At 33.8% G+C, this 16103-nt stretch overlaps 1 protein-coding gene across 2 annotated transcripts in view; it reads left to right on the plus strand.

Annotated features, from left to right (window-relative positions):
* The first annotated feature begins 12809 nt into the window (after nt 1-12809).
* LOC149067467 (uncharacterized) overlaps nt 12810-16103 on the plus strand; it is a 50795-nt gene continuing 47501 nt past the window's right edge. Inside the window, exon 1 of one of the 2 annotated variants that reach the window (XM_089252738.1) lies at nt 12810-13012. The gene's annotated coding sequence lies outside the window, so the exon portion shown is untranslated. The remainder of the gene's footprint in view (nt 13013-16103) is intronic. The other variant, XM_089252737.1, reaches the window with a different exon arrangement.

The following is a 16103-nucleotide window of genomic DNA, read 5'->3' on the forward strand; positions in this document are numbered from 1 at the left end:
TCATTATGCTGTGAAGCAGTGTTTCCCAAAGTGGACAATATCGCCCCCTGGTGGGCGATGGAATGGTATGGGGGCGGTAGAAGCTACGAGGATAACAGGATCCTATGGGTTTGCTTGAGTCGGGGTAGATAAGAAAAAAAAATTTCTGTAGAAGGGGTGATGGAACAAAGTTTGGGAAACTATGTTGTAAAGCAAAGTGCTGCAGTTTTTTCAAGGTTTTGACAGCATCTGTATAAAATGTTACCCTATACAGTTTTTCCTTCCAAAATGACATTATTTATCTCGTCTTCATCCTCTTCTTTTTGACCATCTCTACAATTTTCAGTATCTATATTTGTCGTGCCAGGCTCAGTTTGTACATTGTCGTCTATGTTTATGTAAACCTCAGCACTGCGATCATGGAAAGTAGCTTGTGTGCATATCATTTGTAAATTCAGCCTTTGCATCGATTTTTCCCGCATATCATTTGGAAATTCAACCTTTGCCCTAATTTTTCCCGTAGAAAAGCCTGCTTTCCTGGACAATTTTTTAACAGTTTCAGGAAGCATCTGCCTTACTACATATGGCTCATTAGAATCACAGCATCAAGTAAGAAACAGTTTTTGCTAATCTAGGGGTGGATGATGCAGAACTCGCATTGGCAAGCAGATTGCTTAAAAAATTTCAAGAGCAGTTCAACATTCTGTGTGATTCCCTTGGTCTATTGGTTTGGGAAATACTCATAGCATTTGGGTGAAATTTTCCATTAAGAGCATATTTTCCTTTCCGTTTCCGCATTAGACAGGTTCCGTTCGATCCAGGTTCTTTAATGTGTATTTAGGCATCAAAACCACGATATCTAGATTTTTTTTTTTCTGTTGAAATTGGGTTTCCGCTTCATACAGGTTCCATTAAGGACAGGTTTTACTGTATTAAACCATTCTTGACTGAAAATATCTTCCCATTTTAAACTGAAAACATCAGACCATTGTTGATTGAAAATATCAGCTCATTCTCGAAAATATGAAAACCATTTTCAACTGAAAATATCAATATTCTTGACTGAATATTTTTATTTTTGAACAAATTTTTTTATCTATTTATTCACAGATAAACTAATTTATGATTGAAAAGTTCATGTACCCATGAAAATATCAAACCATTTTTGACTAAAAATATTGAAACATATAAGTGAAAATATCGACATGAAAATATTGAAACTATCATATATCATGCATGATATTTTGAACATAAATATCGGATATATAATCAATGAATCCTGCCAGCCACGATTTTTTTTCAAAGATAAAGTGCAGGTTAATTTATTTCTTATTATTGTATTTTAATGTATTTTAAGTTTATATTTAATTTTAAATTAAATTATGTGGTTTTTTTTAAAACTATGTGGGTTTTTTTGGAATGACATAAAAGAGCAAGAGGTTTTACACTTTGATATATCTACTTCAGTTAACACAAAAAAAGAATGAGAGTCTTTCATTGGCTTGTGTTAAGAATACCACTCTCATAGTCAGTGGCATCTTTACAAAGTGGGGGGGGGGGGGCAAACTGTTGAAAGGTTTCATTAATACACATACAATTTTTTCTTTTATATATATATAATATAGTGTTTTATTAAAATAATAAATGTAGTCCCAAAGGATGTTTTGGCCCGGCTCCTGAACTCATTAAAACAGTTGTGATCATGTGATCATGACAGACAACTTTAATAAGCAAAGCTTCTTATAGACTAGTCTTCATGTAGGAGGCTTTGTTATGCTTACTACTCATATTGAATTTCTATTAAATAAATAAATGCTCGCATTGAGCTAAATCTCTACTTTATCGAATCAAAATCGGTTAAAACTTTCCATATTTATGTATGTTTTGCGAGACGGTTCATGGAAATTTTGCCCCAGCCATTTCACCTCCCCTGACCATATGAGTGAAAAAGTGAGTGACCATTTGAGTGAATGATGACAATGAAAAACCGATTGTGGTCACTCACTTGATCACTCATACAGCCACACACATTCATACTGTCATTCACTCGTTCGAGGAGATATAATTATGTCCAACACGGAAAATGTTTAATTTGTATGAAGTGAGTTTGTCTCAATTGTGTTCGACTGTAGTTTTGATTATAATAGTCCTGATTTAATATATTTGTATGCTACATGTTACCAGTTGTGTAATGTGCTGACTGAGCGGAAAATCTTGAGACTGAAAAGTCGGAATTATTTTTGAAATTTTATGCATATTATGCTTATCATTTGATGAACTTTGATGTGATTGTACTTTTTCTTTATTTCTGAGCTCTGAAAGACAGCAAAATGATCAAATTCAGAACTAAAATATGTTTTGTGTAGTTAAAAATATTATAGCAATCTCATCTATTGGTCAATATTTTTTTACTTTAATTTACAAGATATATTGTATCATTTTATTCATCAATTTATATTCATCATTCATTTTTGTATTCAAAACTAAATACAGTGAAACCTGTCTAAGACAGACACTGTATGAGACAGAAACCTGTCTTGAATAAAATCAAAATATATTCAATGATTAGTGCTTCGATTTGCACCCTTACAAAATGCAACTTTGTCTGAAATGGAATATTATTTCAGTCTCTTGACTTTCCATTTCATACAATTTTCACTGTATTTTGAAAGTCGATAACTGAACTATCACACCATCGAGGTTAAACCCATTTACTGATCAACCATTAGGATGCTTCAGGTCTTCTGATTGGTCAACATCATCAAGGCTCCTACTTTTTTGAAAAATGAATGCTCTTACTTTTCCACCAAATCCCGTCAACAAAATCCGCCTGTTTTCAAATTAAGAGGGAATCATTGATATATTGCCAAATAATACAAATGTAGTAGATTTCAATCAATCGAATCAAAACTTACATTAGGCCAAAGCAGAAATTGTATTTTTTTCAGGTTGTTTGGGGGGGGGGGCGGTATGGGAACCATAGGGTTTATTAATTTTTATTCTTTGCAGTTTGTGGGAAGAAGAAGAAGTAGTTTGTGGGTGGTCGGCTGAAGTTGGTTTTCTGTGGTTCCCAACTTTGAGGCACAAATGTGAGCCGATCTCCCCATTAAAAAGTCTCGCCACAGAGAGCAACAGTCCTACAAACAGTACAAATATTCAGTCACTACACATCATTCACTTCACTTCTGAGATATAGATGGCAGCACTGAAAATCATACACAACACTAGATACGCACTCAGACTGTTAGGTACACATACTTCCGGCACAACTCACTAGGTAGTAAATTGCCTATGGCGATAGACCTGAGTTGTGCTCGGTTTGAAAAAAAAAAAATGTTTGTGGGTAGTACAAAAACTTATTTTGTGTCAATGATTTGAGTGGTTATAAAAAGCATCTGTCTGGATGGAGAAAATAATTCTGTATTTACTACTTCATGGTCTTGGACTAGGATGGCCAAATGAGGTACCTGAAAAACCGGTACAAATATCCCAGAATTCCAAAATAACATGGAATCCATTAATAAAAACTGGGACATTTTAGAAACCTTTTTCTGGTGGGGGGGGGGGGGTCATGACAGTATAAAATTGCAAATTTACAATATATTACGAAAATATCATACTGCTTGTACACAAAGGTGCCAAAATGAGTAAAACATCAGGATAGGGCTATGAATGATGGATGTCCCATATATACAGGATTGAAGGGCAAGTAATGTTGAGGGGGGGGGGATTTTTTTTTGTTGCATCCAAAACTTTTAATTAGTTGCACAAACAGAAATCTTTTCTTTTCGCGATCATTTTTCTAATTTGTGGCATGAAGCTATGGCATTTGTGCAGATTTTTTCTTTCATTGAAAATGTTAGTGCAATGTAAAAAAACTTACATACTTACATGTTTTCATAATTTGCTGTGCATTATCAAAGAGAGTTGACAGACTGGACTGTGGAAGACGCCTTGAAAAAAAATGAATTTAATATATTGTGAGGAGAGATAGCACACACAAAGAATTAGCTGTGGTTGCTAATACACGGTTTTAGCCAAAAATTAAGTAATTTCTGTCATTTGGCTTTATAGGATACTGAAATTGTGCTATGGAAAAAAAGTTTTATTTAAAATGAAAAAAAAAATTACAGGGATTTATAAATGTTATTCAGCAATTGATTGGTGAACGAGTTTGATCTGGATGGTGTAATAATTAATTTTTTTTTAATATATCGAGCAAAAAGTGTGTTTATTTTTATTGAGGGAAACTTTTTGAACAGTACTTCTCAATCTGTAATAATAGAAGAACAAATTTGTGTTTACACTGATGAATTTGGTGTGTTTCGCTCGAATTGGTATATATATATTTTATACATGGTGCATAGTTAACTCCTGGTACTGTGAATTACTGGTGAACTGTTGATCCTAGAGGCATTCTTTCAATATGAAAAATTTTCCAAATAACATGTATAGGCTACGTCATTCATGTTGCAACGAGTTGTATAGTTATTGAAATGAAAAAATTAACTTTTTATATGGGCACCCTATGATCACAAACCCGATCGGAAAGTTGTTGCTGTGTCTCCTGAGGCTGAAAAACAATTCCACATTTTCAATTGTAGTATTCGCTGAAATATTTGAATTTTTAAAAAAAGAAGTTTAATATATTGGGAAAATGCTTTTAATGCTGTTTTTTCTCAACTTTCCTGTTTTTTTGGATTCAAATATCTCAGTAAACATTACACTTAGAGATATGAAATTTTTTGTTTTTTGTTGTTGGCCTCAGAAGAGAGGGCAACAATTTTCTAATTGAGGTTTTGAGGATGGGGTATCTGAATTAATTGTTTATCATTAATTATTTTTATTTTAATAACTAGACAACCCCTTGCAATATGAATGAGAAATCTGAGATCTATATGTTATTTGGATACTTTTTCTAATTGGAAGTATGCCTCTAAGATCAACAGTTAGCCAGTAATTTGCTGTGTGAGGAGTTGGGTATGCATCCTGTATAGTTTCAACATTTACTGCAATATACAGCAGGGCTTGGTGAGTCAAAATAATAATTTAGATGCCAGCCAAATTCCTTAAGAGCCAAACATATGTATGTTTTTTAGAAGAAACAGTAAAAATAATATTTTTCTTTTTTTTCGGGTGCATCATAGATTGTACTATCACAGATAAGAGTCACTGAAATTATTTACAATAATTTTGCATTTTCCTCAGATCCAATTTTTAATTAGACCTACAGAGTTTTAGGTGCCAATGATAATTTTTTTAGTCGCCAGGCGACGACTAAAAAAGGTTGACGACCAGGCACCTGGTCATCAATTTTTCAAGCACTGGATATACAGGGGGCATCAAAAGTTTTTCAAAACTTTAAAATTTAATTAAAAAGGGAAAAATGGTAATAAAAAAATTGGTATTTTTGTATTAATAGGGATTACGTGGGGAGATCAGATGTTTTTTATTGATAGTTGCCGCTGAGATGCAGTATTCAACTCAGATTTATGAAAATCAGCCCAGTCAATAAATTCAATGGATACATGTGCATTCTTCATTTCATGTTAGCAGCCTGACTTATAATTGTTGGCTGACAACACACACACACACTTAATTACATTTATTTAAGTCCATATGTTCAGAATTGATGAACTACTTATAGCTGGGGTGTCAAAATATCCATCACAGGCTTGAGAAGGCTGCTGCTTATTTCCAACTCTTTGCAGCAAAGGACCATGCTGATAAATGACGCAATGGCAAAATTTCAGTTCAAGAATTTTCTGAATACATTTTTTTTCCATTTTGCTGTAGGTCTTATAGCAAAATTTATAATTTTGCCAGCCCTTGCTGACGTACCACCCTTTTGCACTGCTACAAGTTTCACCAAAATGGAAATTAATATTTATCCTCGACGTCAGAAATATCTTTCCCTGTTGTGGTTTCATGAATAGAAAAAACTGAATATTCTTCAGTAATGATAATATTGCTATCAGAAGTCCAAAGAAACATTCATTTGAGCGACGTCTTGAATACCTGAAATTTGAGTGCTATTGAAAAGCTCTGTACATTTCAGGATAGTACTTCCAACTGATCATGCAAATTATCAGCTATTGCTGTTATTCTTTTGACCACAATACTTCTCTGTATGAAAAATATCGTGGAATACTTAAACACATTTAAGACAGACATTTTCTACAGCATTTATCATCCATTTCTTAACCAAGGAACCGTCGCTAAAAGACTTGGAATTTTTCACGAATATGTAGCTGATTTCATATATGTATGTATCGGCTCTCAATGCTTATTCATTCGGATTTATAATTTTTTAATGTAAATTCTTCATAATATTTATTTTAAAAAAAATATTTGAATTAATTTTTAATTTAAAAAATTGTTTTATGATCTTGTTGGGACGTCGCAGGCTGAGAGTTTGGCACCCCTGACTTATAGTTTTGAAGAAGAAATTGTCTTTCATGAAAGTCATCTCATGTTTATGCTACGATAAATGTCAATCAGTGAATCATATAATTCCAACATGGATTTGTAGATTATTGATTCATATATTTTTGATCAGCCGAATTATGCAATATGTGGCTGGCGGAAAGAAAAAAAAGTAGTTGCTAATGTAAATAACACATTAGGATGTGTTGTAGCAATTTCTTATCGCAGTGCATCAAGGAAGCTCTAGTTGAGAGAGCTGTTTACATAGAATTAAATGAGTAGAAAATGCCACTGGTGTATTGATCATTTCTACACACATTCTCTAAAAGTCAGTTGAAATGGTTCGACACATAACAAGAGAGCTGACATGCTCAAAAATTATGATCATTTAAGATTATGCAAACTGTGAAACACAATCACATACAATTAGCAATAATAAGTCTATATAAGACACTGTTTCTTCAAAATTATATTTATAAGTTTTATCTCAGTTTTTTTTTTTAAATCATTTTTTGCAAAACAATCGATTTGATTAACTGATCAGATTTTTGGAGTCATCATCAATAGAAAGGGGGTTTCTCAGGCTGAAGTGTCATTGTTGGCTAGTTATCTGCTGGTGATGACAACCACCCGAGAATGAACTTGTGCTGACCTTTTTGTCTAAAAAAGCTCTTCAAATCAATATTATCTTGCATCTTTCTTTATTAGTTTGTGAATCTCAATTATTTCCCATCAATCCAATAAGATGGGGAACAGAAAATAATGTGCAATAATGAGTATTTGTGTATGTGAATTGTCGCTACAGTGAGCATAAAATGGTTTCAAATTTTCATAATAAAAGTGTGTGATTATGAATAACCTGCTCAGTCTGCCCGATTTATGTTGAAAAATCACACATAATTAATAGAAAAGTTGTTTGCATTTTTTGTTCCTCTAGTTGAATATTGAAACCCAAATATTTTTAACATCTTTAGTATATTATGATATATTTGTACAGTTGAAAGTCTATAGCCCAGTTGTGCGTAAGAATGCTGTTGTTTGATATTTATACAAATATATATGCAAGTATCTAAAGTCTCTATATATATATATATATAAGTTGCTATTTCTAATGTTTTACCTCGTATTTTAGATTTTATTGTAATAATCTTTGTATTTGTTTAAGAGCTCAAGAAGTTCGATAAAATAAAGCAGATGTCTCTTTTATTGAAGAGTTTTGTCTCTTTGCTGCTCGTCATTTTCAGGCTCTTGTTTGACTTTTCGTGAAAGACATGGAAGCACGGCCATTTTCATAATTCAGCCCCCTCTGGTAAAGTAACTGTGGTGCAACAAATTCAACCAAATGGTCATTCATTCCAAAACTAAAATAAACCATCTGTATGGACAGGAATATTCTATATTTTGAATGCGTGAAAGTTTAAAGTTTTAAAGAAACTTGTCTTGAAACAAGTTTCCTTCATGCTTGTTTTTTCTGTTATTTTAATTCTTGGAGAGAATAAAATTATTGAGGAATCTAGAGGAATTTGTTCTTTCACTAGAAGACGTGGTGGATGCCAAAAAATACTTTGAGTAGTCCGAATTCCAAAGATACTTGAAGAGCAAGAGGGAAAAGAAGTGTTCATTTGGCATCATCTATTGCATGCATGACAAGCAACTTTTTAAAGTGTATCTTGATTTACCTATGTGCATGTTAGTAGGTGCTGCCTAGAAGGTATGTTTTGAATTGGTGCTTTGATGAAAGAAACATGTCCTGTATTTTAAATCTGTGACCTGTTAATCCCAAGGACATTCTCATTTTTTTTGCTTTCGAAAAAAAAATGTTGAAACCACTAATGATACCATTGCTGAAACCCAAGTGGGCCCCCCCCCCCTCGAAATGTGGGAAAATGGCAGAAAAAAGGGAAAAAGATGGCCAAATCTTATTGTTCTATCACTTTAGTTCTCCCCCCCCCCCCCGAACAAAATTTCTGGCTACGCCCCTGCTTTACCAGCCTGGCATTTTTGGAACTGTCATATTCTGTGTTCCACTGATGGATTGATTTGTGTCGATAAACATATTTGGGATCTCAATTTCCAGTATTTTTCTCTTGGAAATACAGTATAATAAATTTTAAAAAAGCCTTCAATAATTGAGGGTCTGAAGCCCTGTTGACCTATCTTTGGAGACGCCACAGCTTCAACACTTACATTCATTGTTGTAATTTTACCCCCAAAGCATTTCACGTCACTCTACGCCACAAATAGAAAACAGATTTTATAAATCTTAAAAAAAAACCCGTTTTAACATTATGTTGATAGATGTCAGCAAAAGTATCCTTCTCTTGATTTTTTTTTTCCACAAAAGCCTGTAGTTCTCTAATCATTAATGGATGGCAGCACTAATCTAGTAAACATGAAAATTTTTATGACGCCATAGTTGCGCGGGAGATTCGAAACCAGGAACTAGTAACCCTAGGGTTATTAAGAAAAGCAGAAACAAAAATTCTAGAAATTTCGACGGCTATTGGTGGGTGCGTGTGGGGGAAAAAGGCACAACAAAAACACTCATATCAATGAAGAAATATATGTTTCAAAGTGGAGAAAACAAATGAAATGACGTCAAAAGGGGGGCTGTTAGTGACTCTAACCGTCTAACCCATAGTTTTCCAAACTTTTCATTCCATCCCCCTTTCTTCAAAAATTTTTTTCTCTCATCGCCCCCCAACTCAATTGAACCCATAGGATCCTATGCTTAAATCAATCCTTAAATCCGTAGCTTCTATCGCCCCCCTGAACCATTCCATCGCCCACTTTGGGAAACACTGGTCTAACCTAACCGATTAAAAAAACGGAATAATTCTGGGAATTTCGAAGGCTAAAAAATTGGCCAATGTGTTAAAAAAACTCTTATGTGTCAGCGATATGTCATAAGCATATTGATGTATAAAATATATCTAACATATATAAATTTGTGTTTCAACATGGAAAAAAAATTCTCCCAGAAAAAAAAACTAATTTAAGAAACCTGAAGGGGAGGGGACAAAAGGGCGAATTTTTTGAAACGTAGGATGACACGTGAAATGATGTCAAAAAGGAGGCCGTCTGGTGACTGTCCACGAAGCCTGATAGCGATTCAAAGAATTTTTTTTTTTTAATTTCTATTTTTTTTTTTCCCCACCACAGAAAAATCTATTGAATATTTATTGCTTTGCATTTGAATAAATAATACCAGCCAGTGTTTGCCATTTTCACCACCCCAAATTAAAAAGAAAAGACAACGTGCGGTGAAACAATTACTCCTCTTTTCACCACCCCTACAAAGTTTGGGAAAGGAATGAAATTATTCTTCACAATCACTTTTTTCGAATTGAGAAGAAATATAATTATTATTTCTCCTCTAAGATAACACACACACAACCGCTTTTTATATTTTATTCTCGAAATAAGCATAAATATATAGAGATCCAGGGGCGTTGCCAGAAATTTCGTTTGGGGGGGGGGGAGAGACCAAAGTGACAAACAAGAGATAAGGCCAACTTTTCCCCTCATTTCGGGGGAAGCAGACCCCCAATTTCCCCCCGCGCTACGCCCTTGCATACATCAATAGATTTTAGCAGGAGTATCTTGAATTTCTCCTAGCTCAAAAAGCTATAGTTCTGATAATCATTAATAGATGGCAGTACGAATTTGATGGACGGGAAACATTTTTATGACGTCATAATTGCGCGGAAAAGTCGTCACCCATTCGATTTTCAAAAAATGAAAGGAAAAATACAATTTAAAAAATAATGTTATATATATATATATAACATTTCAGTTGTGTATGTGTGTCACATACATTATAGATTATTTGCAATTCCGGTTATCATCATGAACACGTCACTGAGCTCAGTGGAACACGTAGGGAAACTACCCAGGGGCCGCGCGGTCGGCATATAGTATTTTTTTTTAAAAACTTACAATACACACATTAATTTCAAAACCAATATATATATATATTTTTCATCATAGAAAAATCTATAAATTTTTTTGCGATGCATATATTTTTAATAAATAATACGAGCGTGAACACAATTTATATCTTGGTTCAATAAAATTATGCCTCGCTTACATATTTCTACATCCAAATATTTTTTTATTGACTGCCATCATATATGTTCGAAAAACGGAGGAAAATTGGGGAAAAACAGCATTAAAAAAATGGGGGAAAACCGTTTTACCCGTTTTTCTAATTTCAAATATGCCACCAGGACCAAGGGTTTACCAGTAAAATACCATACGCCCTGTTACTATGCACCCTGTATGCATGAGCACATATTTTAATACATAATATGAGGGTAAACACAATTTATATTTTGGTTCCATTCTTGTCTTATTTACAAATGTCTTTCACGAACAGGGCCGCGACTAGATGCTTGGTCAACCGGGGCAAGCTGGCATTTTGGCGTCCCCTCGTAGAAGTAGGTGTTGAAGGGTGAAATTGGCGACCCCTTCCAGTACGACGCCCTGGTCCCAGACCCACCCAGTTGTGGCCCGGTGCGAAAATAATAGCTGGGCCAAAAGCGTCTTAACAATTTTGGGGCCCTTTTAGCTCAGATTTTATATATTCCGTAGGAGGGGGTAATCGGCATCCAAAAATTCATTCAATATTACAAAATGTACAGCAATGCTGAAAAATTTACATGTATAGACAAAATTATATGTAAATTAACAAAAAGAAATTAATGAGAATTTGGAATAGTTGAAAATTTTAAGTTGGCGAAAGAAATAATTCCAAAACCAACTGAAATTAGGACCTAATGAAAGAAATTGTCTGAGAACTAATGAAAAATCAGAATCCATGAAGTGAAAATAAGAATTGACCGAGTTAATTCCAGCACCTCCATGAAAATTTAGAGTAAATGAAAAAAATAATTCCAGAATGGATGAAAATAAAGAATAAATGAAAAAAAAAATCCAGAATGGATGAAAAAAATAATTCCAAAGTTGATGAAAATTCTGAATTTATGAAAGAAATTAAAAATAAATTTACTACTCTGAATTTTTCAAATGCGAAAAATTGAAAATAAATGCGTTATTTCGTGTTTAAAAAAAACAAAATAAAACCGATTTTCTACATTTTATTCTTAATGAACGAAAGGTTTTCCGAAACAATATATCAGTATACACACATAACTCAATATATATATATCAGCTGACCATATTTTCTTGAAGAAAAATTAGTATAAATCTGATCTTCATTAGAAAATACGGGATATCTATCGCCAGTTATCACCAAAAAAAAGTCAAATGCAAGTAAAGTTGCAAGCCATTGCTAAAATTACTACAAAAATCGCCAATGGCGGAAAACGATGGCTACTGCAAGTCGCATGTGTGACAAATATGTCAGATGAATATGTTTATATGATTATAAATGATTATTATATAATTTTTTTAATAATCATAGCTAAGTCATGAAAATAAATTGCAACCCGCTTATAACGTTTTTCAAAAAGCGTCATAAAAAACATTGTAAATGGGAATGCACTTTAACCGGGAAATGAAATCTTAATGAGAATTAAAGTTGGGACCACCAAAATAAGTCGTTCCAAGTGCGAAAGTTATAAGCGGGATCGACTGCAATTCAAATTCTTATTTCGGAAGCTCAACTAAGGTTCGTTGAAAAAATGGGAAATATGTTTTAAAAAATTTGGGACGGCCAAAATAACGGAAAAATCCCGTAAAATACGGGTCATATAGTCATCCGATATAAGAAATTATTTTGCCCGCGACAGGGTGACCCACTCTATTCTGATAGGCCCTGCCCGCGAGCGGCAGAAATACAGCTTTCCTAGTCCGCAGACTGGAAAGGTGCTTTCCTGCAAAGAATGTTTGATTCGAGCCTGTACCAGGAAAAGAAAAAAAAAATCATAAATATTTTCATGAATGCAATATTCATGTGTTATCTCTACGAAAATGAAAAACAAAAATATTTACTAGGACAAAGATCTTCATTTCGTGGGGGACGGCGGTAGCGGGGGGGGGGGAGAGGAGAAAATTTAAATCTCTAGATTCAGTGGATCACGCAAAGTCCAAACCGAGCACGAAACAAATGAAAAAAGAATTGAGACGTGCTCGCCAGTTAGTCAAAAGAGGGAGGGAGAGAGAGAGATACCCAAACTATTATTATTACTATCATCATCTACAACTGCGGAGGATCAAATATGAGTGTGATGTGATGATGGTGGTGGTGGTGGTAGGCCTCTCCGGCCTAACGTTCAATCGCGGTGGTGGCATCTTGGCCAAGAGCCACACAAAGCAACGCTCGACGAACGTCGACGACGATCCCAAAAATAGACCCGACTTCACTCACAGAAGAGAAAAAGTTGTTCCTCACACACTCTCTTCTCCTTTTTTTAATAAATAGAAGAGAGCGAAGAAGTAAAAAAGAGAGATGAGGGTTTTGAACGAGATGGAGAAGAAGGCACTTCCCGTCCGGAGGCTGCACAAGAAAGATTCAAGAAGCATCAAGTTGTAGAGCAAAATAAAAAAAAAACCTAAAAAAATTCCTCCCACGTCACCACACGAACAACAGTTTAACGCTCTTCTTCATCATCATATCATCTTCTTTCTTGTCTATAAGGGAAAGGTAAGTTAAAAAAACATATTGATATTCATCATACTATGTAGTAGAACTTCGCTAGTTCGAATTTTGGGTAATTAGAACTGTTACGAACTCTCTTTGAGGAGTTTTCTATCTAATTTAATGTCAAAATTTCTGGTTTAATTCGAACCTTTTAGAATTTTTTGGATAATTCGAAGTTGGAGGGAGAAAAAAAAATCATGATTTTTGTATGAGCAGATTTAGTGTGGAAAAATTTTACAAGAAGCCAGACTTTCTTGATCAAGTAGTTAAAAAACAAATTTTTAAATACTAATAAAAGTTTGAAAAAGTTCTGTTTTCCTGTAGTCTTTTTTGATAATTCAATGCCCATTTTAATATTAATCAACTGTGATACATCAAGACTGTGTACCACTTAATACCGATTATGTTTTTCACCCTGTAGGATCAAGGTATAACATTCAAAATCTGAATTTTTTTAAGAGTATGAAAAATATCAAAAAGTTCCAATTTTGTAATACGTTAATTAAAATAATACTTCCTTAATATCATAAGAATGGTAGGTAAAATTTCGGAAACAGTTTCTTAACGGATGATCATGATCTGTTTCCGTAAATCAGGCTTTGATCAAGAAATCCTGCAGCGATGCTGATTCCAGAACAGCGGAATAATGTAGCAGCTAAGATCAACTATCATAATTATAAATTTTTAAAATTTGGGAAACAGTTTCGTGATTGATGATAACATTTTAATAATTGATAGTTATTATCCTATGTGAATGTTGATGATTAAGTTGCAATTTGTAGTCATTTTACAGATCCAGGATAGATTAATTGGATAATTCGAACTTTTTTTCCAGTGACTATTATTCCCGAATTAACCTAGTTTGACTGTATTTATGATAATTTGTCGAATTTTTTCAGGGATACATTGAATTTCCTTTCCATAATGGAGAAACTTAAAAAAATTATGACAATAATAATAATCTTGCTTTATGCAATGGATATTACAGCAAAATTCCGTTACAACGACAGTTCACAATCACAAGGAAAATTGTCGTTACAATGAACTTCTCGTTGCTAGCGAATTACCATTTTTTTGTTCGGTCAGGTTGTAAAATTGTAAAAAAAATGCTACTTTTTCATCTGCATTAAAACATCTTTTGGATCATTTCGTTCTAATAGAACAGAACTCTATTTGTGAAATTGATGATTTTTGGTCTCATAGCGGTAGATATTCTATTTTTGCATAGAATTTCATATTATCGAAGCGATTTACTCGACCAACTGAACAATTAGAAGTCTCAACTATTATATCCTCCGCTCACTTCCACGGCTGAATGGACTCGTCAACATTTTCCCGCTGATCTGAAAGGTTTTTTTTAGCAAGGTTTTTTGTCATTCGACTGGAATAGACTAAAGTTGAAAAAAATCATTACGTAACCCATGTGTATAGTGAGAAAGCCCAAAACTCGGATGAAAAAGGTTAAAACAATTTGAACTTTCTTTGTTCATTCTTTGTTAGGAGTATCTTAGATTAATTTTAATGAGGAGCGTGTGCTATGATCATGATTAATCACATTTGATTCTTGAGGTGAGAGAAGAAAAAAAAAATAGCATTTTTTTGAGAAGTCTTTTGTCATTACTAGTGACTGCTTCCTAATTTTCAACTTGCTGTAACCGAATACAATGAAATCTCACTACAACGGTACTTGATAAAGCGATAAATCCCTCTACAACGACATTTTTTCAAGATTGGTTTGGAAATCCCTGTGGTTTAATGCTGAAGTACCGCCTCTCGCTATAACACTAATTCCTCTACAGCGATATTTTTTCTTTGTCCGCAGAGTATTGTTATATCGAGGTTTCGCTGTTTTTTTTTATCTTTAACGTTATAGTGAGATTCTCGACATACTCGTTACAACGGAAGTTTACTACGATTGGTTTTGTTTTTGGATATATGTATATTTAAAATAATCGATACAGCACCTTTAGAAGGAATCGATACAGTATCTTTAAAGGAATCGATACAGTATCTTTAAAGGAATCGATACAGTATCTTTAAAGGAATCGATACAGTATCTTTAAAGGAATCGATACAGTATCTTTAAAGGAATCGATACAGTATCTTTAAAGGAATCGATACAGTATCTTTAAAGGAATCGATACAGTATCTTTAAAGGAACTGATAAATGCTCCCAAATCAATCAAATAGAATGCAATAAAAGTCCAATATAACAACTGATTGTCGTAGAGCTAATGTTGAAAATACAAAAAATTTCGGTTGTAGCGAGTTGCAAATTATGAAGCTTTCACTATAACAACAAAATTCTCTTTAAACAAGGCCAGTTTTTCCTTCTTTTCCTTCAAGAATTAGACTAAATGGATTATAATCCCTTATCATCGAAAACTATACTCGTAAACATTACTCTTAGATACATATGGACGAAGAAAAGTAATATTTCTTGCCATCTCTTCATATTTTCAGACGTTCCAGCTATATGGAATAGTAGGTAGACTTTGCCTAACAATACTGAACAGCTATATACACGGAAAATGTGATGCTTTTATTCGGCTTCTGTCTCTCCCAGTGACTACCAGAGCTTATTTGCCGCAACTTGCAGTTTAAAGTCTTTGAACAAATCCCGCTAAACTGAGGAAATGAGCATAGGAATCCATACAGCTATGAAACTGAGCAATAATTCAATAATTGTAAATTTTAATTATTCGATCGGTACGAAAAATCATTTAGAGTCTTGGAAAATTAATTGTTATGAGACCGAAAATCAATTCACCGCCTGGAGTCCTGTTCATCCACTGACATTAGAGCAAAATGACGATTGTAATGCAGATATAGCAGGAACTTTCCGCAACTTATAACCTGACAGCAGAAAAAAAAAAATCAATATTCGCTTATAACGAGAAGTCCGTTATAGAGACAATTTTCTCCGCGACTGGGAGCTCTAGTTATAGATTTTTTTTCACTATTTTTATTTCAAATTTTAGCTATTTAACACTTTCAAACTTCCAATCTTTTATTTAGGTGGTTTAGAAAACAAACAAAGCTATCTAGATAGACTTTTATAGCTACCTACGTACCTCTCGCCAAATTATTTTCC

This window comes from Pholcus phalangioides, unplaced genomic scaffold (genome assembly GCF_987345545.1).
Source record: "Pholcus phalangioides strain wild (caught in Gottingen) unplaced genomic scaffold, Ppha-v1.0 ptg000030l_1, whole genome shotgun sequence".
In the NCBI taxonomy this organism is placed as follows: Eukaryota; Metazoa; Arthropoda; class Arachnida; order Araneae; family Pholcidae; genus Pholcus; species Pholcus phalangioides.